Source organism: Lathyrus oleraceus, chromosome 4, assembly GCF_024323335.1.
Source record: "Lathyrus oleraceus cultivar Zhongwan6 chromosome 4, CAAS_Psat_ZW6_1.0, whole genome shotgun sequence".
Taxonomy (NCBI): Eukaryota; Viridiplantae; Streptophyta; class Magnoliopsida; order Fabales; family Fabaceae; genus Lathyrus; species Lathyrus oleraceus.
In genome coordinates, this window is record NC_066582.1 from 455,520,229 (window position 1) to 455,545,414 (window position 25,186).

Consider the following 25,186-nt stretch of genomic DNA (forward strand, 5'->3'; position numbering starts at 1 on the left):
AACCCCGAAAATTCTTGCATTATCATTTCCATCTCTGCTTGACAGAAACTCTTCCTCCAATATCGCACTACTGGGGAATACCTTTGGTTCACAATCATGATGCTAAACTCCTCGGAGTAACACCTTCACCTTCGGGCAAAACCACCTCTCAAACGGTAACCACGGTCTGAGACTAGCTTATGCTTGCAATAATGATGCATGATATTTTTTCAGCGTAATGCTCCATAATCATGGAAATGCTACGCGATTTGTTATGCAATATGCTATGCCTATCTACATGATGAATGTATAAAAAAGGCATCCCCCTCAAGGGACTCTTCTGGGGAGCTCGAAGCACTCTGCTGGGGAACTCGCCAACACTCCGATTCCACCCTGTCGGGGAATAGCTCTGCCGCTGGGAAATAGGCCACCCCTGCTGGGGATAACCTCCTTTGCCCTTGATCCGCTTGGGGCATCGCTGGGGAAAGACCCACCAACGCACTCTGTGGGGATAACCACGGTTTTTGACTTGCTGGGGCTACAACAATCCCAACTCTACTTGATAAACCACCACCCACAGATACCTCTGCTGGGAAATAGCAACCTTCAGGCCTGGCTGCTGAGGAAACACCGATCTACAACCTGTTGGGGATAACCATCCTGACCCTACTAGGGAAGTCACAGACCTTGGATCCGCTGGGGAATTAGTCCCTACTCTGCTCGGGGAGATGAGGAAAGTCTGATACTGAACACTCGTCGACTCGTCGAACCATGGCATTCAACGTCCAAATCCACTGTCAGCTTTCCAATTTTGAGAACTCCCAGACTCGTCTGGACTTTTCTGATTCATCACCTTGTATTCCCGACCGCTCCGTACTCGACGGAGAGCAACCTCCTGGGATTTATACAGACTTTTTAAATCTTCAGACTTTGAAGAGTCTTCTTGATTAATTCTCAAGGATCGTCGTACGTCTCTCGCCGTCTTTTTCACCATTCTTCTATTCATTCGTCCCTGATTGGACTCCGTGGGGATTGACTTGTCAACAGCTTCCCCATCACAATCTGCAAGTGAGGGAAAATACCTAACAGCACCTGCAAAATAGATCGTTAGATAAAACCGTGCCCCAGGCGTGTCAAGATTTCAACATTTGGGTCACTCAACCTTCCGAATAAGATTTCAAATTTTCAATCTTATAAACATGCATTGGAAGGGACCTGTATGTCTTAAAATGCAAAATTCTTTATCACAATAATTGGATGTTTTTGCAATCAAAGCGGTAATGAAAAATAAAAACAAAATTATTTGACTGAATATGCATTTTATTGATTGAAAAGTGTGGCTCAAATTGAGCGATACAAAGGAAGCAATTCCTGAAAAGAGGTAATTGCGCACAAAAGGAAAAATCTATCCTAATGGCAATGTGAAACCGCGATCTCATCGAGTTCCAACTCGGTTACACCCCATATGTCCTCAGACTCTCCGTGCTTTCTGCCTTCTGAACAAGACGTTTCCAATCGGTCCCTACCGGGTATTATCCATGTCATATCCGAAGTACAAACGATCATGCCAGACGCAGTTGTTCGTTTCAATCCCTCTTTTGCCTGGACCGCCCTTTCGGGTTTTCAGTCCACCGGGATACCCTTTTTTGCCCAAGTCGCCTTTTCAGGTTTTCGACTTGCCGGGTGTATATTTTTTCTTTTTATCCCTAATTTTTGCTCGAACCTTTTCTTTCTGTTTTTGGTTCGCCGAGATGCCCATTTTTGCCTGGACTATTTTTTCCTTTCGTCCAGCGGGTCTCTTTATACGAAGTATTTTTTAACTGCGTCTGCATTCACAGGGGATGGAAATTCCTCGCCATCCATGGTCGTTAGCAACAAGGCTCCGCCAGAGAAAACCTTCTTGACCACGAATGGACCTTCATAATTGGGTGTCCATTTGCCCCTTCGATCGTTTTGAGGAGGAAGGATCCTTTTCAGCACCATATCACCCATGTGATACACCCGAGGTCGTACCTTTCGGTCAAAAGCATGCTTCATCCGTTGCTGGTACAACTGCCCATGACAGATGGCTGCTAGCCTCTTTTCCTCAATCAGGCTCAACTCTTCGTACCGAGTCCTTACCCATTCAGCCTCTTGCAACTTCACGTCCATCAGGACTCTCAAAGAGGGAATCTGAACCTCAACCGGTAGCACGGCTTCCATTCCATATACTAATGAGAAAGGCGTTGCCCCAGTAGATGTACGCACCGACGTTCGATACCCATGCAATGCAAACGGCAACATCTCATGCCAGTCTTTATAGGTTACCACCATCTTTTGCACAATCTTCTTGATATTCTTATTGGCAGCCTCAACCGCCCCATTCATCTTCGGACGATAAGGAGAAGAATTGTGATGCTCAATCTTGAATTCCCGGCACAGTTCTGCCATCATCTTGTTGTTGAGATTAGAACCATTATCAGTAATGATTCTCTCGGGAACCCCATATCTGCAAATGATGTCCCTTTTCAGGAATCGAGCAACGACCTGCTTCGTCACGTTCGTATAAGAGGCTGCTTCAACCCACTTGGTGTAGTAATCAGTAGCTACCAATATGAACCGGTGCCCATTCGAAGCCGTAGGCTCGATCTTTCCGATCATATCAATGCCCCACATAGCAAACGGCCATGGAGATGACATCAAACTCAACGGGTTTGGAGGCACGTGCACCTTATCAGCATAAATCTGGCATTTATGACACTTCCGCACGAAATTGAAACATTGGGCCTCCATTGTCATCCAATAATAACCTGCCCTCAGCAGTTTCTTCACCATCGCATTCCCACTGGCATGGGTACCGAACGATCCCTCGTGAACCTCTTTCATCAATTGGCTTGCTTCTTTATCACCAACAGATCTGAGCAAGATCCAATCAAAATTTCTCTTATACAAAACCCCATCCTTGTTCAGATAGAACACCATGGCCAACCTCCGCAGAGTCTTTCGGTCCTTCTTAGATGCTCCCTCAGGATACTCTTGAGTTTCCAGATAGCGCTTGATATCGTAATACCACGACTTCTCATCATCAGGCACTGTATCAACAGCAAACACATAAGTCGGTCTATCCAGACGTTCCACCTCAACACTGGGGAACTGATTCCACCACTGCACCTTAATCAAGGCAGCCAGAGTAGCCAAAGCATCTGCCAAAGGATTCTCCTGTCTAGGCACATGATGCATCTTCACCTTGGTGAAAAACGTCAACAATCTCCTCGTATAATCCCGATATGGAACTAAATGAGATTGATGCGTATACCATTTCCCGTTAACCTGATTTACAACCAGAGCTGAATCTCCATATATAACAAGGTTCTTGATTCTCAAATCAATCGCCTCTTCAATCCCCAATATGCAAGCTTCGTATTCAGCCACGTTGTTGGTGCACTCAAATGTTAGCCGAGCAGCAAAAGGAATGTGGGATCCTTTCGGCGTAACCAAAACAGCACTAACTCCGCTACCATTCACGTTAACGGCCCCATCAAACATCAGAATCCATTCGGATTTAGGGTCAGGCCCCTCCTCCGGGATAGGTTCCTCGCAATCTTTCGATTTGAGAAACATGATGTCCTCATCAGGGAATTCAAACTTCATCGGTTGATAATCCTCAATGGGTTGCTGGGCGAGGTAATCAGACAATACACTCCCCTTGATTGCTTTCTGAGAGGTATACTGTATATCATATTCTGTCAAAATCATTTGCCATCTCGCAACCCGTCCGGCCAATGCTGGCTTCTCAAAAATGTACTTGATTGGATCCATCTTGGAAATCAACAAAGTGGTATGAACCAGCATATACTGCCTCAGTCGGCGAGCAGCCCAGACCAAAGCACAACAAGTTTTCTCGAGCAGTGAATATCTTGTTTCACAGCCGGTAAACTTTTTTCTAAGGTAGTATATGGCATGCTCTTTTCGACCAGACTCGTCATGCTGCCCCAATACACACCCCATAGACCCCTCGAGGACTGTCAGGTACAGAATTAACGGTCGTCCCTCCACAGGAGGCATCAGAATCGGAGGCTCCTGCAAATACTCTTTTATTTTTTCAAATGCCGCTTGGCAATCATTATTCCACCTGACCGTTTGATCTTTTCTCAACAACTTGAATATAGGTTCACACGTGGCTGTTAGGTGAGATATGAACCGTGAAATGTAGTTCAATCTACCTAAGAAACCACGAACCTCCTTCTCTGTTCTCGGTTCAGGCATTTCTCTTATCGCTTTTACTTTAGCAGGATCAACCTCGATTCCTTTTTCACTTACAATGAACCGCAACAATTTACCGGACCGCACTCCGAAAGTGCACTTGTTCGGATTCAACCTTAGTCTGAACTGTCTCAGTCGGTCGAACAACTTGGTCAGATCTACCAAGTGCCCCTCTTCTGTTTGGGACTTTGCTATCATGTCATCAACATAGCATTCAATTTCATGATGAATCATATCATGAAACAAAGTCACCATGGCCCTCTGATAAGTAGCATCGGCGTTCTTGAGACCAAATGGCATCACTTTGTAACAAAAGGTGCCCCACGGTGTGATGAACGTTATTTTCTCCATATCATCTGGCGAAATTTTGATTTGATTATAGCCAGAAAAGCCATCCATGAAGGAAAAACACCGAGAATTGAGCTGTATTACCCACCAACACGTCAATGTGAGGTAATGGAAAATCATCCTTCGGACTAGCTCTGTTCAGATCCCGGTAGTCCACACACATTCTCACCTTCTCATCCTTCTTCGGCACTGGCACGATGTTTGCGACCCAAGGCGGATAATTAGTGACAGCAAGGAAACCAGCATCCCACTGCTTCTGCACTTCCTCTTTAATTTTCATTGCCATGTCAGGTCGAGTTCTGCGCAACTTCTGCTTCACTGGAGGACAATCTGCTCTCAATGGTAGCTTGTGCATAACGATATCGGTATCCAACCCTGGCATATCTTGATAAGACCAGGCAAAGATGTCGACATACTCTCTCAACAACGCTACCATTCTACTCTTGACACTTTCCTCCAAAGCAGCCCCGATTTTCACTTCTTTTTTAACCTCGTCGGTACCCAAATTCACAATTTCAACTTGCTCTTCATGCGGCTGAATCACCTTCTCCTCTTGTTTCAACAACCTGACTAATTCCCCTGGCAGTTCACAATCTTCTTCGCCTTCTTCTTCGGCATGATAGATCGGATTGTCGAAGTCATATGAGGGTGTAACAGGATTGTTATCAATGAGATCCGGAGAGAAATCGCATCTGCATGAATGTCGATTCATGCATTGCTTTAGAACCGGAGCGAGACAAATTGAAAAAGAAAAATGAAAACATTGCCATTTTTATTTTGTTTTTATTTTTTTAAAACTGCAAAAATAAATGAAAAACAGGGAACACCGCTTTTAACTGAAAAACATCCTTTTATTTATGATGCAAATTTGCAAAATTAAACATGAGGTGGCCCTTACAATGAACCGTTACATATCGGGCAACACGTAAGGCTTTCATGCAGATAAAACTGAAAACAGGAAATTATTACTCTTCAAGTAGAGTGACCGTGATGATCTTTTCAGCCTTCCAGTTCTGGATTCCCATCCCTGGTGCGCACGGCTTTATCCATCGGTCAATTTCGCAGTCACTACCAGCTTCATCACCCACCATACAGATGTGATCTGGATCCAGCATTCCAGCACTGGTGAATGTGAACGACGTACGGCGTCATCTGCCTTGTCCAGACGAGCCTCGGCCCGGCTGATACCCTACTCCAAAGCGGTCTTTCTTGGCGGAGATGTCCATCATCTTCCCCCAACCAGGAGCCTTTCCACTATTCACCATCTCAGCGGCCTGTTTATACGAAGATATGGACGGTTTCTCCTCCTCTTTTGCAAACAGAGCATTCTCCACCTTAACGGTTTCAAATGCTTGACTCGGCGTCTCCCATATCTCACCATCCATCTCCACGTATTTGAAAGATGAAAGGTGGCTGACGAAGATGTCCTCTTCTCCGCAAACGGTGACGACCTGCCCTTCCCAGATATATTTCAGTTTCTGGTGCAAAGTCGAAGTCACTGCCCCAGCGGCATGTATCCACGGGCGACCCAACAGGCAACTGTATGCCGGTTGAATATCCATGACGTAGAAAACATACTTAAACACCTCAGGGCCTATCTTCACCGGGAGCTCCACCTCTCCGAACACAGCCCGCTTCGACCCATCAAAAGCCCTCACGATCAGATCAGTAGGCGTCAGGATCAACCCTTCACAGTTCAGTTTTGCCAAGGCTTTCTTTGGCAACACATTCAAAGAGGAGCCGGTATCAATCAGCACATGCGAAAGCACGGCTCCTTTACATTCCATTGCAATGTGTAAAGCCCGATTATGATTTCTTCCATCTACAGTCAAATCCATGTCGGTGAATCCCAGCCCATGGCTGGCATGAACATTAGACACCACCTGCTCCAACTGGTTGATTGTTATCTCTAAAGGAACATAGGCTTTCTTCAGAATTTTCATCAAAGCCTCTCTATGCCCCTCAGAGCTTAGCAGCAAAGATAAAATTGAGATCTTAGACGGAGTTTGCTGCAGATGGTCTACAAGCTTGTACTCAGACTTCTTGATGATTCTAAGGAATTCCTCTGCTTCATCATCAAGTTCTCTTTCCGACCCACCAGGTGCCGGTGTCACCACAGGAGTACCTTCATTAATCACTTGTTTTCCTCTTGCCCTGGCTAAAGCCTCGGCCTTTTCTTTTTTCTCTTTTTCTCCTTCTCCTCCCCTCAACACATCAGGAGCAAACAGTCTTCCACTGCGAGTGAAACCACTGGGACCGACATTATCCACCTTTGAAACGGTGGTTTCACCTGCAGCTTGATCCTCTACCTTTTCTCCATTACAGTATACCTCCCCACCATAATGCCACGGCACGGCATCATCTTTTTCATACGGAATTGGCTCAGGTACCGTGATAGTAACTGGAGCCGCCTCAGCCAGAGTTGACAAATCAACCGGGTCGAAGTAAATCGTTATGGTGGAGACATCATCCTTCCCCATATCAGCCTTCTCAACCCTGATGCTTCCATCGTCCATCAGTCTCTGGACAGTCTCTCTCAAGAGTATACACCCCTCAGGGGTAACAGTGCACTCAGCATAACTATCATCACAACCCGAATAGATCCCATTCAACAACAACTGCCGTTTGACCTCAGCCAAAGGAGTCTTCAACTGATCAACACTTGACAGCCCAATCCTGTTCTCCTCAGAGATATCATTCACCCCCCTTTGACCATGCGCAGGCATGGGATTAGCATTAACATTGGGAGACGGTGCAAAGTTGATAGCCTTTGAATCCACCAAGTCTTGGACTACATGCTTAAAAGCTTTGCAGTCTTCTACAGTATGCCCAGGAGCACCCGAATGGAATTTACACTTGGCATTTTCATCGAAACTGGCTGGCCTCTGATCAGGTCTCAAAGGTGCCAGAGTTCTCAATTGTACCAACCCCAGATCCTTCAGCTTCTTCAATAGGAAAGAATAGGTCACAGGCGGCCTATCAAACTGTCGATCATTCATTCTTCCCCTGACTTGATATCCAGCCCTCTGAGGCCTCTGCTGAAAAGGTTGTCTTTGTTGTTGTGGTTGTTGCTGTTGTTGTTGCGCAGGCTGATTATCAGCAGGAATAGTTACCGCAGCAGTGTGCTAGAAGTAACGATCCCTACTTTGTCCTCTTTGAGTGTATACCACACTTGTATCACCCTCTTTCTTCCTTTGGCCATTTCCAAAAGGCTTCTTCGATCCTGAAGACGAAGCATTGCGACCCTGAATCTTTCCGAGCTTCAGCCAACTCTCAACTCTTTCACCGACCACAACAATGTCTGCGAAGTTTGTCACTGGACAACCCACCATTCTCTCAGCGAATGCCCCCTGAAGGGTACCCATGAACAAATCAGACATCTCCCGGTCAACCAATGGAGGTTGCACTCTAGCAGCCAACTCCCTCCACCTTTGAGCGTATTCTTTAAACCCTTCACTTAACTTCTGAGACATACCCTGCAGCTGGGTACGGCTAGGAGCCATGTCAGCGTTGAATTGATACTGTTTAAAGAAGGCATCCCCAAGATCCTGCCAGCTCTTAATATCAGAAGACTTCAGCTTGGTGTACCACTCCAGGGATCCTCCGGACAGGCTGTCCTGGAAAAAGTACATCCAAAGCTTTTGGTCCATAGTGTATGCGGAGATCTTGCGGACGAAAGCTTGAAGGTGAGTTTCTGGGCAGGAACTCCCATTGTATTTATCAAAAGCGGGCGCCTTGAATTTCTGTGGGATCACAATCCCCTTAACCAGCCTCATGTTTGACATATTCACGACCCCAGGAGTGGCATAGCTTTCGAGAGCTCTGATCTTCTCCACCAGCAACTGAATCTCTTTGTTGGGTGGCTGGACACCATATTGCCCAAACGGCTCATTGTGCATAGAGAATTGATCAGCTTCTCGGTCTTCCTCTCTGTCATCATCAATCCCAAAGAATGGAGGGAACAGACTATCCTTCACATTGTTGCCCATCTGAACAGGTTGACCACCAGTGGCAGCACCAAAACCACCAGCATTGTTCACTACGCCCGCAGTCGTTCTCTTTCCACCATCTCTGGAACCACCCAGCCCCGGGTTGGAGACACCATCCAGGTTGACACCGCTGTTGGCAGCTGAAGCCCGCTTGAGCTTCTCAACTTTGTCAGCCAACGCCTTCTGACCAACTGCAAAACCTTGCATGATGTTGATCAGCTCGTTCATTTTCTCTTTCAGCTTGAGAACATCTGAATTAGGGAGATCCATCAGCCTTGGAGTGTTGCGTCTGGTAAAATATCTGTGAGGGCGTGTTGAGTGCAAAGGTACAACTCTACGAGCACGAGCAATGATTCCTGAAACAATCAAGCACGTTAGAACTGATACCTGCAAAATAAAAAACAAGTTATTATGATCATGCATGAATGCAGTGTCTATCCACATGAGGAACACTTTATCTCTCGATCCTGGCTTCATTGAGACAAATAATAATTCGGCAGCAATATTCTGTCATTCATCATTTGATTTCATCATACAGATCAGAGATATATGATTTAGCAAAATACCACCCAACCACGTGTGTGCTGTGTGAGTGCATACAGTAAAACAAATAAAGCTTGAAGATCAATCACTGAATGAAAACAATCATCTCATAGCAAAATGCACAATAAGCGTCATAGTCATACATCAAAACTGATATAAATCAAATACAATTCTCCAGAATCAGGAAGGAAATACAAGCAAGTGAATTCCGTCAACAGGCCTGACGGTAATCCACACAAATGAGAAAAAGTCTAGCCTGATGAAGGTCCCACTGAAGGCCCTATATCATCAACCATCTTTGCAAACTCTGCGGCGAACCTGAGCTCGGTGTTCTCCTGATGTAATCTCCCCACCTCCTTCTGGTGAATCTTCATCTGCCTGAAGTAATGATCTCTCTCAGCCTGATAATAATCTCTCTCAGCGATATAATGATCTCTCTCAGCGATGATCTTCACATTCTCTGTTTCCTTAATCTTCAGCTTTGCCTCCCACTCAGCGATGAGGACTCTTACTCTGACATCTCTCTGATCTCTCACAATGATTTGCCTCCTCTTCTCATCTTCAATGACCTTTGCAGCTCTGGCTAGCTTCTCCTTAGTGATGTCGTGCTCCTTTGTCGATGACGCTAAGGCTTGGCTGATCTTCCCATAGTAGGCAGTATCCATCTCAAAGCGCTTTGCTTCCATAGCATGCCGCTTATCCTGATCCTCCATCTTTACTTTGACCTCCTGATTAGCCATCTGAACCCGAGCGACACTCATCTCCAATTCCATTTTCTCTGCAAGCAACTGATCTCTCTCCCGCTTCATCTCTAGGAACTCTTCCATACTAATAGAAAAAGGAGATATCTCAATCAACGGATACCAAGGATCAACCATAGGAAACGGTAGACAAGTAATCTCCACTCTCTTGCTGATCCAGTCATGAAACGGAGGAAAAGACCTGTTATTGGCTCTACCCCAAGAAAACTTGCCTTTCCTTTGAATGCTGCGCCATGCATCAGCTACCTGCTTTAACTTGGCCTGATTGCCCTCAACTGGGAAGTACAAAGTTTCCTGAATCTCACTCTTGATAGGGGGAACCTCCATAGCGAATCCCATTTGTCTCTTAAGAAGCGTCGGGTTATAATTAATGCAACCCTGAACTCCTATAAGTGGCACATTGGGAAAGCCCCCACAACTGCAAATGAAATCTTGCCCAACCCCACTACTGTGAGTCCAAGCTATGTCTTTGGCCCGCAAACCCATCAGCTTGGTCGCCCAATTGACAGTACGGTCAAGAAGAACAAAAGCACCCCTGGTAGGCAATTATCCCATAAACCACTTGTATAGCAGCTGAGTGCAGCAACGAATCAATCCCCCACGCCGCTTCTCGTTCCGGTTATGGACCGAGTAATAGACATCTCCGATCAAGGTAGGGATAGGATTCCTCTGAATAAACAAGCGGATGGCATTAATATCCACGAAACTCTTCTGATTAGGAAACAGAATGATCCCATAAATGCTCACAACAATCAAGGCACAGACAGCGTTCCAGTTACCCAACTCAGCATGCTCCTTGGCCTTAGCCTCTAGGAAACTCAGATGGAAACCAGGCAACTTCCCCTTCTCTTTCAGACTCCCCTTAACCATCTTCGGACTCAAATAAAGAGCACGGGAAATCCCACCAATATCAGGTTCTTCCTTAGTAGCATAGAAAGGAACCTGATTTCTGATTTGAATACCCAAGATACCAGCATAGTCCTCAATCAAAGGTCCCAATAAGTAATCCGGAAGACGAAACACCTCAAACCAGGATCATAAAACTGAAGAAGAGTATGAATGGCACTCCTATCTCTATCAGTGAGTCTGAAAACCATCTTCAGAATACCCCCATACATCTCACGAAACATCCCCACATGGTCGGGCGTAATCAATGCTATCATATCCTTCAGCACACTGATCTCTGGGTCAAAGAAGCTATAGACAACATCATCTTTCATGCCGGGCCTCATATCTGAGCAAGAAGTCTCTCAACCAGGATCTCGATCGAAAATGTCCCTGCATATGGATAAACATGTGTTAGATGCAGATAAATGCAGAATGTTAATGATGCTGATGAATGAATGCAATGCATTGTGCCATCCTCCAAGTCATCTGATCATCTGTTGCACTGAAACCTGATCTCTGAACTGATCGCAACCATCTGAAGGAATATGTAACCACAAATCCAACTCAAGGGTTCCGAAATAAACGGAACTGAAAGATACATCATCATCATCATCAGACAATCTCTGAGCAGATAACCACAACACTCTCTGAATCGGCCCGGGGAATCCTGAAATAAACGGATCCCCACTGATAAATAACGCGGACAGCACTTCGGCGTCTCGGAAATAAATGTCCATAAATCTGACTTATAAATAGGACTCTGATCAATAGCTGAACCATTAGTCACCATCAAAGTCACCATCAGAACATGCATCTATAAGAATCACCCCGCCCCTCACAGGTAAATTCTAATCAGGTCATCCTAAGGCGGATAATGGTCTCGACAATCGGGCAAAGATACTCAACGGGTTTCCCCTTTCGGGTGTGCCGTTGTAGCTCCCTTAAGATCGTCTAAACCAAAGATCCAGGAATGATCGGTCACCGAAGTCAATAGCTCAAAAGAGGTAACCCAACCAAAGTGGAAAACCCCACAAAGGAAGAGCACTCTCAGATGAACCTCGTCCGGCTTGTGGTATGTCACGTCGCAACAACATGCCCAACCAGCATGTGAGGAACGTGAGACCACACTAATCCTAGGTGTATACTCGGGCCTGGGTTTTAGCCCCACTCAGAACACCCACCCCAATGCATGCAAATATTTATGCAAATATATACACAACAGAATAATAATAAATGCAATAAATAGCAGCACAAGCAACCTAAACTATCCTAGAACGCTAGGAGAGACTCGCTTAGGGAAGATGGACCAGCAATAGGTCAACTTCTATTGTCCCCAGCAGAGTTGCCAGCTGTCGCATCCGCGAAAAACAACCGGCGGGCTAAAACAAAATAACACAGAGCCGCCACCGTGCGTTATTTATCCCAAAGAGGGAAAGGAAACGCTCGAAGTAAACCTGGGAAAGACATGGTCTCGCGACCAAATAGAATGGGATCGGGAGTCGGTTATGCGAAGGGAAGGTATTAGCACCCCAACGCATCCGTCGTACTCGACGGGATCCACGCTCAAACGATAGAAAAAGGTTGCTAAAACAAACATCACACACACACACACTGAAGACGACACAGGTGGGAGAAGAGGGGAGAGGGCTCGCTAGGACATCGCATCCTATGCCTACGTATCTCATCTGGAATGAGAATCAGAGCTACCGTAGTTCGGCTCACGCACGCCGAAACAAAACACACGCAAACAGAGGAAAACATGGAAACCGAATGCCAATCGCTGGACTTACATCAGACTCCAAACCAAACAAACCCACACTGGAAACCAAATGCCACTTGATGGACTTATATCGGGCTCCAAGCATACAACAATAGGATACGGAATGCCAATCGCTGGGCTTATATCCATATCCTAACATACACAAGAAGAAATCAGACAAAACAAGTTACTAAGGAGTCAGGCACTCGAGCCTAGCAACTGTCAAGCAAACACACACAAAAAGAAAAAAGGGTGCCCAGAGAGATCTCGTACGACCTCCTGCCTACGTACCTCATCTGGTATGAGGATCAGGGCAACGTAGTTCCCCTTAACAGGGGAGAAACTTTCTCCTAACCAGAGACTGGGAAATGACCAACTAGAAGGGAGACTGACTCGAGCCTAATAGTTATCATGTATTCCACAATGGTCCTAGGTTGAGTTTTCTACCTACTTGCACAGACTGCAAGCTAATCCTAACCAGGAAAAACAAAGCATGCAAGCACAATCAAAATAAAGCAAACATACACAATTAGCACACACTATATACAGACAAAGATGGGCTCACACAAGGGTTAGGTTGCAAAAGCAAGCCAACTGTATCAGGGTGATGTTAGCTCTTAACCCTAACATTGAGAGTTAGGGTGAAGCAGATGAAATAGGAAGTGAGGGGTGTGCCTCACAGCTCTTATCCCTGGCCTGGGAGAGCTTTAGACAAAGGAAGTGTGGGTTCAGAAAGTGGGAACCCTTCTACACTTATGACTGACTCAACATGGATCTTGGGTTAATATCCACAATGCATCAACACCAGTTGTGTGAGCAAAGGGATGACTCAACTGAATAGCAGGAGATGGATTGCACATCTCTTGTATCTGCCAATTGCCTTAACAAAGGTCTTTTCCTGCTTGGCACAAAGATAAACAATCACAAGCATTGCCTCTTAAGGAGGACTTCAGACAGGTGCCTGGCCAAATAACAGGCCAGGTCTTCCAGACTACATGGAGTTAGTGATGCTATACCTCAATTGGTTAAGCAACCAAGCAACAGCAAAAGCAAGTTCACAATGAACTATAGCAACTAATGTACCTGAAATCAATCTAACATAATCAGTACACAACTCAAACAGTCAAACAGACAAGCTAATGGTCAACAGTTAACTGTACATAAACAGACAAGCAAGCAAAGCAATGCACAAAGGTGCAATCCACAATGCCTAAGTACAAGTCTCAAAGCCTACAAAACAAACTCAAGGTTAGTCATAAACAAGCAATGGACCAACTCCAATTGAGTGCACATCATCAAGTATAAGCAATTGTGCTCTTTGACCTGAAATAAAGCTCAAACATTAAGCACTAACCACTAGGACATGGCCTAGGGTCAAAATGGGAGCAATAAACCAAAACAGAACATGAAAATTATCCAAAATCAAGTTCAATCAAATAAGAAACAAATCCAAGTGGTCTCATATCTATATCATCAACCAATTTCATTTCATAAGGCATTTAGTGCAAAGCATGCAAGTTAGAACCTCATAGAACCAAACAGAATGATCCAATCCAAACTAACTCAAAAATAATTCAATAAATCCCAAGAAAAATTATGGATAAACAGCACTCATTACATGATCATCATACCAAAATTCAAGTCAATTGGATAAGTGGAAGTATGTCAAATAAAATCCCTAAGTCAAAGCATGTTCAAACAAGCTCATACAAGGCACCAAATCATGCATCAACTTCAAGCAAGCACAAAACAGAATTGACACAAGATAAATGCATCAAACCAAATCCATGGCAAACTTTAAGGTGTCTAGAATCACTCCACAAAATTTCAAGTTCATGTGATACATATCAAGAATTTCACAAATCATTTAAGATCATGACTCACAAAAAGTCCGCAATTGGTCAAACATAAGAGAAATCCTCAAACAAATTGGAAATGCATCCAAAAATTCTAAAACAATTCAAGCTCAAACTTAACATCCAGAAGAATCAACATGCAAAATTTCAGATTATTTGAAGTTCATATGGCATGGTAAAGAAATTCCACAAATTGGACAAGAAATGGTGTGACACAAATTGTCACACCAATATTGATCAGATTATATCTCACAAACCAGGAATGCAAAAATAACAAACTCTAAGCCAAAATATCCATCAAAGTGTCTAGATTACACATGCAAATTTTCAGCCTCATTGGATTAAGCATCATCATTTCATGAACAAAATGGCAAGCAAGGTGCAACAAAACCATGTATGAACAAACCCTAGGCCACATTAAAAATCCAGGCGTGCACAATTTTTGGAAAAATCATCATTAAATAGTAGACATGATAGTGAACACTGTGCAAAAATTCCAGTCAATTTGGATCATTATTCCATCATATATGATTTTTGGAATGGAAGAAAAAATTAAAAAATGATGTGAACAAGCATGTAGAAATGTGGAAAGCCTAAGTGAAAAAGGCAAAAGCAAAATGAAAAAGCCACCGGGCCAAGGATCAAACCGGCTCCAAATTCAAATTGTGGCGCTCACTTAATGAAACGCACCGTTTCATTAAGTGAGGTGGCGCGCTATGGTTGGTTGTATGGGAGACAAACACAAGAAACATGCAAAACAGGCCATGCGAAGATCTACACGATTCTGGAAACGATTTTCAAACATTCATCCATGTTCATCATAAACCCTAGGCTCAAGAACATTTGTGCTCAGAAATTTACAAAATCTATATCACTAGAATCCTCTTTCCACGTACATTAATAATCTCAAATCAATTTAACCTAATTCCTCCTAAATTAAAAGATTCGAAGAGAAACATATTCATGCATCAAACTTCTAATCCATGTAACTTCCTCAATTCTTGATGAAAATCAATGAAACAAATTGCAGTTTACTCTACTGATAAAGATTTACAAGTTACTTCAATCAATTTCATGAATCGTGATGCTCGAAAACTGACCTTAATGGAGTGGCAGAAATGAATTCGTGGATTTCAAGCTTTGTAAGGTGCAAACAGAAGTTCTTCAGTGCTTGTATAAGTGAATGGAGCAAGGCTTTGATGTTAATTGTGCACGATCTAGCTGAAAACTCGAATTGCCATTGATGAAGCTTGATGCAACAGTTCTTGAAACAACATGAAAATGGAGGATTCTTGCTTCAAATAACTTCCATTATGCTCATGGATGAAGGATTGAAGAAGATCAATGCAAGGTTTTTGGAGATTTTTGAAGAAAAGTTGAGAGAAGAAGTTGAAGAATTTTTGGATTTCTAGATCTAGATCTCAATTCTGTTATGATTAATCAGAAAACAGTTATGATTATGGTTTTATATGTGATGCTAATGATGTTCACTAATCATGATTAGGCAAAATGCAAAGATTAGTGAAAATGCAAGTGTTATGCTAAATTGGTCAAGCCACCTTGCATGCATGAAACCTGTTGCTACAGTGCATGAAATTTTAGCTAAACACACTCCAAATGTTGTTTAAGACCAAGTGCAAGTGATTGGAAGTGTGGAAAACGCATATTTTTGAATTGGACTTTTTCCCTCCAAATTTCAAATTCAATTCAAGTGGAAAATCCAATTTTTTTGTGATGAGTTTTAATGAAATGTGATGCATGATTATGATAGTGAACATCAAGAGAAAATTGCTCCAAAAAGAACCACATGATTTGGTCATTTGGTTCAAAAGTTATGCCTTATTGAACTTCAAAATCCATTGACGATGATTTGATCATAACTTGCCAACCAGAAATGAGAAATGGATGTTCTTAGACTTTTTGGAAATGTGAGAGCAAGATCTTCAACTTTCATGTTGGACAAAATTTCATTTGAAGCATTTTTGGACCTGTAATTTTAAGGAGAAAACCTTTCCATTTTTGGCAATTTTGAATTACAAGTCACTTTCTATTTTTGGAAAGTTTTCATCTGACTTTATTTTCTTCAATGTTGATCTTTGAAATGTCAAATGAAACTTGTTTGGACATGAATGAAGTGTCTCTAACCCTCTCCCACCTCCAAATCCATCAGTTGACCGGTGGTTGACTTTTGTTGACTGATAGATGAATTGACTATGCACTGATGATCTTGAGCCTCAAACTCCTGATGAAATGGCTCAACCATGAAACCCTAGCTTCCACAAGCTCCATAAAACCATATGATGATCCCCATCTCCATTAAAACCCTCATCTCCCTGACAAGCCCTGATTGGCACAATGTAGATGATTAGGATTGACTAGAGGTCAAAACCGTAATCTCAAGGAATCTGATCAAGCACAATGAATCTCTTGATGATGACAAGACCATGATGATGATGATGTACCATTTCTACCAAGATCAAGCTCAACCTCCTTGAGGAACCAAGAAACCCCAATTTGAAGCACAAACCCTCAGATGGCTAGTGATCAATCCAATGAAACCCTCAACTTGAATCTTTTAACCTCTTCATCTTCTGATCAAGACCTAAGAGGATGGTGATGTTCATTGTAGCCACATGATATGCAAAGATGCAATGATTAATGCCCTAAAAGATGAAATGCAATATGCTAAGCTAGTCCCAAGAGAGGAGGGCAAATTTTGAGGTGTTACAATCTTGTCCGGTGACCCTGGCCGGACTGGTTCACTCATCACCATCAAAAAAATGAAAAAGGAGGACATGATCTGAAAGAAAAAATGGCGTAGAGCACGAATCTGGCCTCAATTTTAACTAACTCCTCACATATAGAAATATATGAGGAGTTGAATTTTGAGGTATGTCAACTGAGTTGCTTCGATTTGATCTCTAAGCAACTCAATCTTCTTGCCTACATTGGTAGGACTTCAGACAACCAAAGAATCAAGAGAATTGGGCAAGATTGAGAGAGAATCAAAGAGATGAAATTTTCTGGAAAATACCTTCAATGCAGGTCTGGATTCAACTGTTCTTGCCTTGGCTCGTGCTTGATCTCACTCAGAATGCTTGCAGAAGTAGAATGAAATGCACAAAAGGTCTTGGATCCCTGGAGTTTTGAATCTCAAAATAGTGAGATTCAAACTCAATTTCAAGATGAAATTCTCAGGATTATCCTCTCAAATGAAAGAGTTAGGGGTTTAGGATAAAAGCTAGCGCGAATGTGTGTTGAATTCTGAGCATATGAAGCTTTATTTATAGCTGGATCATGTGATATTTGCACCTTCCAAATCACTTTCCAAAATTGGCAATGAGTGATGCATGGGCGCATGGGCGTGTACAAGACCATGAGATCATTGCTTTAGGTCCACAAACGAGTGTGAGAGAGTCTGAAATCAACTTGGATTGCAAGGCAAGTGTACACAGCTGTTTGAAGTTTGATCTTTGCCAAATGATGATGCAATGTTCAAGCCATACGCAACCTATTCAATTCTTGTCCAAAATGGATGAACTTGGACTTTTTGGAAAGGTTAGACCAAGAGGAACAACTTTCATGTTCAATACTTTTCCATTTGAAACTTGTATCATGATGAATTTTGAGGTGGAAGTTTGGAAATTTCAACATATTGAATTTTTTTCTAAGTGTCAAGCCATATATCTCAATATTCCACCTTGCTTAAATTTTTATGTGAGCTTCAAATGAGAAACGTGTCTTCATAAAAGTTGTATCTCTTTAAAATACCTTCAAAATGGTAACCAATTTCATGTCAGTTGGATTTGAAATGATAGAGTTATGCATTTTTGAAGTTTGGAAAAATCACTTGTTCAATGGTATAGGTCAAAAATGACCTATAATGTAACCTCATATCATATGCTCATAAAAGTTGAATTAGCTCTCACTCCAAACATAAAAGTTGAAGTAGACACGTTGAATTTGATTGTGCAACTTGGAAATATTTCATATCATAAAAATTGAGCAAGTTATTGCCTTGGGAAGTTGACTTTCAAATTAGGGTTTAGACAAAATGACCTATAATGTTTCAACATAGAAAATGACTTTTCAAGCAAAACTAGATCTAGGTCTCAACATGAAAGTTGTTTGGAATATCATTTAGGGTAAGGTTTATCTTAGAATCATTTTCATATGGTGAAAATTGTAGGAGATAGGGTCTAGGGAGACCCAGTTTTGATCAGATGAATTCATCTGGCCAACCACCATCAACCAACTTGCTAATCTTCAATTCTATTGACTTTATAGACTCATGGTAGATCATATATGCATAAGATGATGAATTTTGAAGTGTCCCTTAAGAAATTTGATCAATTGGTGAGATAGCTTGTTGGAGAAGTTACTCAAGATACCCAGTCAAACTAGGGTTTCCAAGGCAAATCACCCTCAAACTCTTGAAGAAAACTTGATCAAAATAACATGTAGAGACCATTGGGACTCATATATGATGCTTGTGACCATCCTTGTATCAATACATGGTTGTGTTCTTTGCCATGAGGGTCTCAAACCCTAGATATGAATTTGATAAATCAATGTGATCATGCCCTACCTACAAAAGAGTTAGGCAAATACAAAGACATATTTTTTGGTATTTTGGTTAGTAAAATGATAAAATACAAGTATGATACAATCACAAAGTGCTTAGTGATCTCTCCCAAAACAAATCCAATGAAAGAGGGGTAAGGAGGATGCCAAGGTATGATCCCAATCCTAATGCTTATGATGAAATTGCATGAGGGATCTTAGGGTCAAAATTGGGGTCTTAAAAATTGAAGTTGGAGAAATTAGGGTTTTGGAAAGGTATGTTGACTTTGGTCAAGGTTGACAAAAAAGTCAATTGTTGACCAAAGTCAAACTTTGGCCACAATTGATCTCTTGGGCTCCTTGGGTGAATGATGAATGGAATGAGCTTTAATTGGATGTTAATGAACCAATGGAGGATGAGGTGATAAAGTAAAAAGGCAAAGCATAAAAGCAAATAGGAACAATTAGAGTTTCTTGGATCAAAAGGTTCCTCAAAGGCCAAGGTCATACAAACTAGGGTTTGGGTGCATGAGGTGTCTCGGTGTAGCTTCACAAGGTTGATGCATAATCAATGGTTGGATATTAGGGTTTCTCAAGGGCAAAGCCAAAGCACAAAGCCAAATGATGACTTGTACAAGCCACAAAGTATCGGGGGATTAGGGTTGAGATCCATGGATGACTAGATGAACAAGCAAAGCTTCCAATGAAGGTTCACCATCTAATTAAGGTTCAAGGTGGATTGGTCACACTCCATCATGACCAAGGGATCTTGTTGGTTCTTAGATATGAACATCATGCCTTGGGTTTATGCTTTCTTATTATGAGTTTAAATTCAAATGAGATGATGGGATAAAGAATGTATGCTAATGCATTAGGGTCATGAAGATGATACGAATGTAGGGTGAATTTGGGGGTATGACAGCTTCCCCTATTTAATTTCTTGAACCTAAATGTATGGATAGCAACGACTTTCACACATTTGAGGTAGGAGAGGATTAAATACAAAAATTATCTAGAAATTTTCCCTGTTGGGGATGAGGGTGATATGAGATAAGTATGTGTGACGATGTGTTTATGGGATGATAAATGACTTTGATATGAAGTCACCTGCCGGGGATTGAATATGGTTCTGTGGGGAGAACATGAGTCAGTTGTATGATGGTTATGTCATGATATGTATGATATACAATACATGTTATGATATGAAACATAAGTATTTTTTCAAAAGGAAAGACAGAGAGAGAAGCTTTATGACAAAGGTCAAAGAGAAGGAAAAATGACTTCGCTAGGGATAAGTTTCTTATGCAACAAATGATGATAATCCCTAGCAACGATTGAGAAGATCTAGAATTTTGTGATAAACAATCCCTAGCAACGATTGGGAAGGATAAAATTGTGGGTGACAACCCCTAACAACGATTGGGAATTTTTTAAGGATCAATGATGATTCCTAGCAACGACTGGAATACCTGACTTCTAAAGATGATGGTCCCTAACAAAGGTTGGGTAAATTTTTTAGGTTCAGTGACGATTCCTAACAACTGATGGAATACCTTACTTCTAAAGATGATGGTCTCTAGCCAGGACTAGGAATTTTTTTAGGTTCAGTGACGATTTCTAACGACAGTTGGAATACCTGACTTCTAATGATGTCAATCCCTAACAACGGCTGGGAGAAAAAGTTTTGACTGAATTCTGACAGGTGTGTATGTTGAGGATGTTTATAAGAAATTGCTTTTGTGTAAGATTTGAATGCAACCTATGTGTGCATGCCCCTTTAAAAGGGTATATTATGATGCCATGTTTGTATGTGAAATGTCGATGTGTGCCCAGGATGTCGGGGATGTGCATATGTATGGTTTATGGATCGTGCCAAGTATGATTGGACTTTTATGGTGAAGATTTTTTGGGAGTGCCAATAATGATTGGGCTTTTGAAAGGGTGCCAAACAAGGTTGGGCTTTGAAGGGGTGCCACACAAAGTTGGGCTTTAAGTTTGCTTGGGGAGAGTGAACCGACTTCCTGACGTATTGATTTGGATCTTCTGATGTTCTTATTGCATCTAGTGCATTTACTATTGGTTGCAGATCATCTTGATGAAGATTTCTTGATCTGGCCAAGTCCAAGGGGCTTTGTGGCTTTACAACGTCTTCGTATACCAAGCTCATTGGGACTGTGGTTACCCTTAGGTACTTTTAAAGGAAAGTAACTGTGATGTTTTCCATTGAAAATCTTTTATTTATTTTTAAACCCCCAAAAAATCACATGCAATATTTATTAAAAAGAAATTCACATTTCACAAACAAAGCTGAGAAAGTAAAAATATTGAGAACATTTAATGAAAAAAGATTTCATTGATAAAAGGTAAGACCGTGAATGGGTAATTTATAAGAGGAAACAATCCCTAAAAGAGGTGATTGCGAAAAGAAAATGAAAAAACAAATAATGGCAATGAGAACACTCGAATTTCCAATGATTTCTAATTTTTGCTATAATCCATATGTCTTCGAAGGTTCTCGGATCTCGCTTCTGAAGAAGGTGATTGGATTGATTATCCATTTGGAATTATGATGATGGACTCAAAATATTCTTTACAGACTATAACCTCTTACTTTTATGAATCGCTAACTTTTGCCTAGACCGCTCTTTCGAGTTTTCAGCCTACCGGGATACCCTTTTTTGCCTAAGCCTCCCTTTTAGAGTTTTCAACTTATCAGGTTCTTTTTTTTTCTCTAAGCGTAGTATTTTTTGACATCGTCCGAGTTCATAGGGGATGGAAGATCTTCACCATCTATAGTTGAAAGTATTAAGGCTCCTCCAAATAAGAAATTTCTTTCAACGTATGGGCCTTCGTAGTTATACATCCATTTGCCTCTTGGGTCAGTGTGAATCAGTAGAATCTTTCTCAACACAAGGTCTCCTGCCTTAAGACTTCGAGGAAAGGCGAATGCCCTATTGAGACTTTTTTGGTATAGTTGGTCGTGGCAGATGGATGTTAGGCGTTTTTCATCGATGGGGTTTAACTGATCAAGTTTTGTTTGTACCCATTCAGCTTCATCGAGCTTGACATCAGTCAATATCCTCAAGGAGGGGATCTCTACTTCAACAGGCAGAATTACATCCACCCCATAAACGAGAGAAAAAGGGGTTGACCCAGTGAAGGTACATAATGAAGTATGGTAGCCATGCAAAGAAAATGGGAGCATCTCATGCCAATCCTTATAGGTTTCCACCATATTTTTCACGATCTTCTTAATATTCTTATTGGCTGCCTCAACAACACCATTCGTCTTTGGTCGATACAGTGATGAATTATGGTGCTCGATCTTAAAGTTCTTGCATAGTTCTTTCATTATTTTGTTATTGAGGTTGGAACCATTATCAGTAATGATTTTGTTTGGGACCCCATAACGACATATGATGTCTTTGTTAAATAAACGAGCCACCACTTGCTTGGTGACATTTGCGTATGAGACTGATTTCAACCATTTCGTGAAATAGTCTATAGTTACCAAAATGAAATGGTGTCCGTTTGAGGCAGTCAGCTCGATGCGCCAAATCACGTCAATGCCCCACATGGAGAAAAACCAAGGTAATGTTAAGACATTGAGTGAAACTAGTGGTACGTGTATCTTGTTAGCATAAATCTGGCATTTATGGTATGTTTGCACATGGAGGTAGCAGTCAACCTCTAGAGTCATCCAATAATAGCCCGCCCTCAACATTTTCTTGACTGTTGCATGTCCACTGGCATGTGTCCTAAAGGGGCCTTCATGAATTTCCACCATAATCCGGTTTGCTTCTTGTTTTTCTACGCATCTAAGCAAGACCGAATCATAATTTCTCTTGTATATTACCCATCCACTCAAAAAGAACTTGGCTAAGAGCTTTCAGGGAGATACTTTTTATCCATGATGGATGCATTTTATAGGTAGTCCTGACTCTCCAAGTATCTAATGATATCGTAAAACCAAGGATGGCCTTCAGACTCGTCTTTGGCTACCGAACAGTAGGTTGGTTCATCCAAGTAGTTAATACGGATATATGGTGCTTCATTTTTACACTTAACCTTAAACATGGATGATATAATTGCTAAGGCATCGACCAACTAATTCTTCTCTCGAGGGATGTGATGGAATATGATCTCATCAAAATAAGGGATTAGCTTCAAGATATACTCCTTGTACCAGATCAACTCGTGATCACGAGCTTACCAGTCTCCTTTTACTTGATTGATCACCAAGGCTGAACCCCCATAGACTTAAAGGATTTTAATCCTTAGATCTATATTTGCTTTAATGTCAAAGATGCATGCCTCATACTCCACCATATTATTGGTGCAATCGAAGCACAACCTTGCGATGAAAGGTATATGAAAACTAGTTAGGGAAGTGATGACTATCCCAATTCCATTGTTTTGAGCATTAGAGGTGCCATCGAATACAATTGTCCAAAGTGAGCCAGGTTTTGGTACTTCCTTGGGGCCGAAAATGTTGCAATCCCTTATCAACATTATATCCTCGTTGGGGAATTCAAAGCACATCGGATGATAGTCTTCCAAGGGTTAATGGGAAAGACAGTCTGACAAGACACTTCCCTTGACAACTTTCTGTGTGACATGTTAGATGTCATAATCGGTTAGGGTCATCTACCAACGGACGACTCTTCCTATCAGAGCAGGATTTTCAAAGATGTACTTGACATGATCCATCTTGGAGATTACGAGTGTTGTATGCGTAAGCATGTATTTCCTCAAGCGTTTAACAACCTAAGCAAGTGCACAACATATCTTTTCAAGCATTCAGTACCTACTCTCATAGTCAGTGAACTTCTTGCTTAAGTAGTAAATTGCATGCTCTTTCCTTCCAGTCTCATTGTGTTGACCGAGAACACATCTCATTGACCCTTCGAAGATTGTCAGGTACATGATAAAAAAAATTCCTGAGACATCAAGATTGGAGGTTCTTGCAAGTATTCTTTGACCTTTTCAAAAGCATTTTGACAATTGTCGTTCCAAACGACTGCCTGGTCTTTGTGAAACAACTTGAAGATTGGCTCACATGTGGCTGTGAGATGAAATATAAATTTGGCGATGTAATTAATCTCCCTAGGAATCCACAAACCCCTTTCTCAGTTTTCGACGCTGGCATAACTTGTATGGCTTTAACCTTCTCGGGATCGACTCCAATGCCTCATTGGCTAACAATGAATTCTAGCAGTTTGCCAAATCTTGCCCTAAAGGTGCATTTGTTGGGGTTTAGCCTCAATCTGAACTTCCTTAGACTTGCAAATAGTTTCTCCAGATTATCTAGATGCTCCTCTTCGGTTTGAGAGTTAGGGTGAAGCTGATCAAACAGGAAATAAGGATGAGACCTCATGCTCTTAACCCTGGCCGGGGTGAGCTCATGACAAAGAAAGTGTGGGGATCCAGAAAGTGGGATCCTATTCCACTTGACAAATACTGGACAAAGATCTTGGGTACATGTTCAGAAGCATCAGCACGTAGTGCGAGCATAAAGAACGACACACTGAATAACAGGGGATTGGCTACTAATCCCTTTTATCCGTCAATTGCCTCAACTCTTGGAGGTCTTATCAGATAACACATGCCTCATCTTGGAGGTCTTTGGCACAATGGTAAACAAACACAAACAGAGCCTCTGAAGGAGGACTTGCCAGCAAAATGCCTGCCAAAAAGGTGACAGGACTTCCAGACTACATGAAGTAAGAAGATAACTACCTAAGTGGTGTATCAACCACAATCCAAGGTTTAAGCAAAAGCAAAAGCAAGCAAGCAAGCAACTAAGGTACCTGTACAAAGACTAAACAGTTAATATTTCAGTTATAAAACCAACAGACAAACAATGGAACTCTCCAACAATTACACAATCCAATGAACAATGCCCAAGCATTCAAATGAACTCATGAGCTCAAGCACATCACTTAAAATCCTACAAAACAAACACAAGTTAGAACTCAAATCATTTGCATCTCACAAAGTGAGAACAAATCAACCATCAATGCTAAATGTTCAAACCTAAAACACAAAACAAGGTTAGTTTATGTACAAAACACTAGTGCAAAGACTAGATTCAAAACTAAGTCAAATGATCAAAACAGAACCCAATCTTCTACACAATGCACATTCAAACATGTCACAAAATGTCCTCAAAAGGACCAGCATCAAATTAATAAGCAAGTATCTCAAATGATCTATGTCATGCAAGGACAAAAAAATATATGCACAAAATGGACTTCC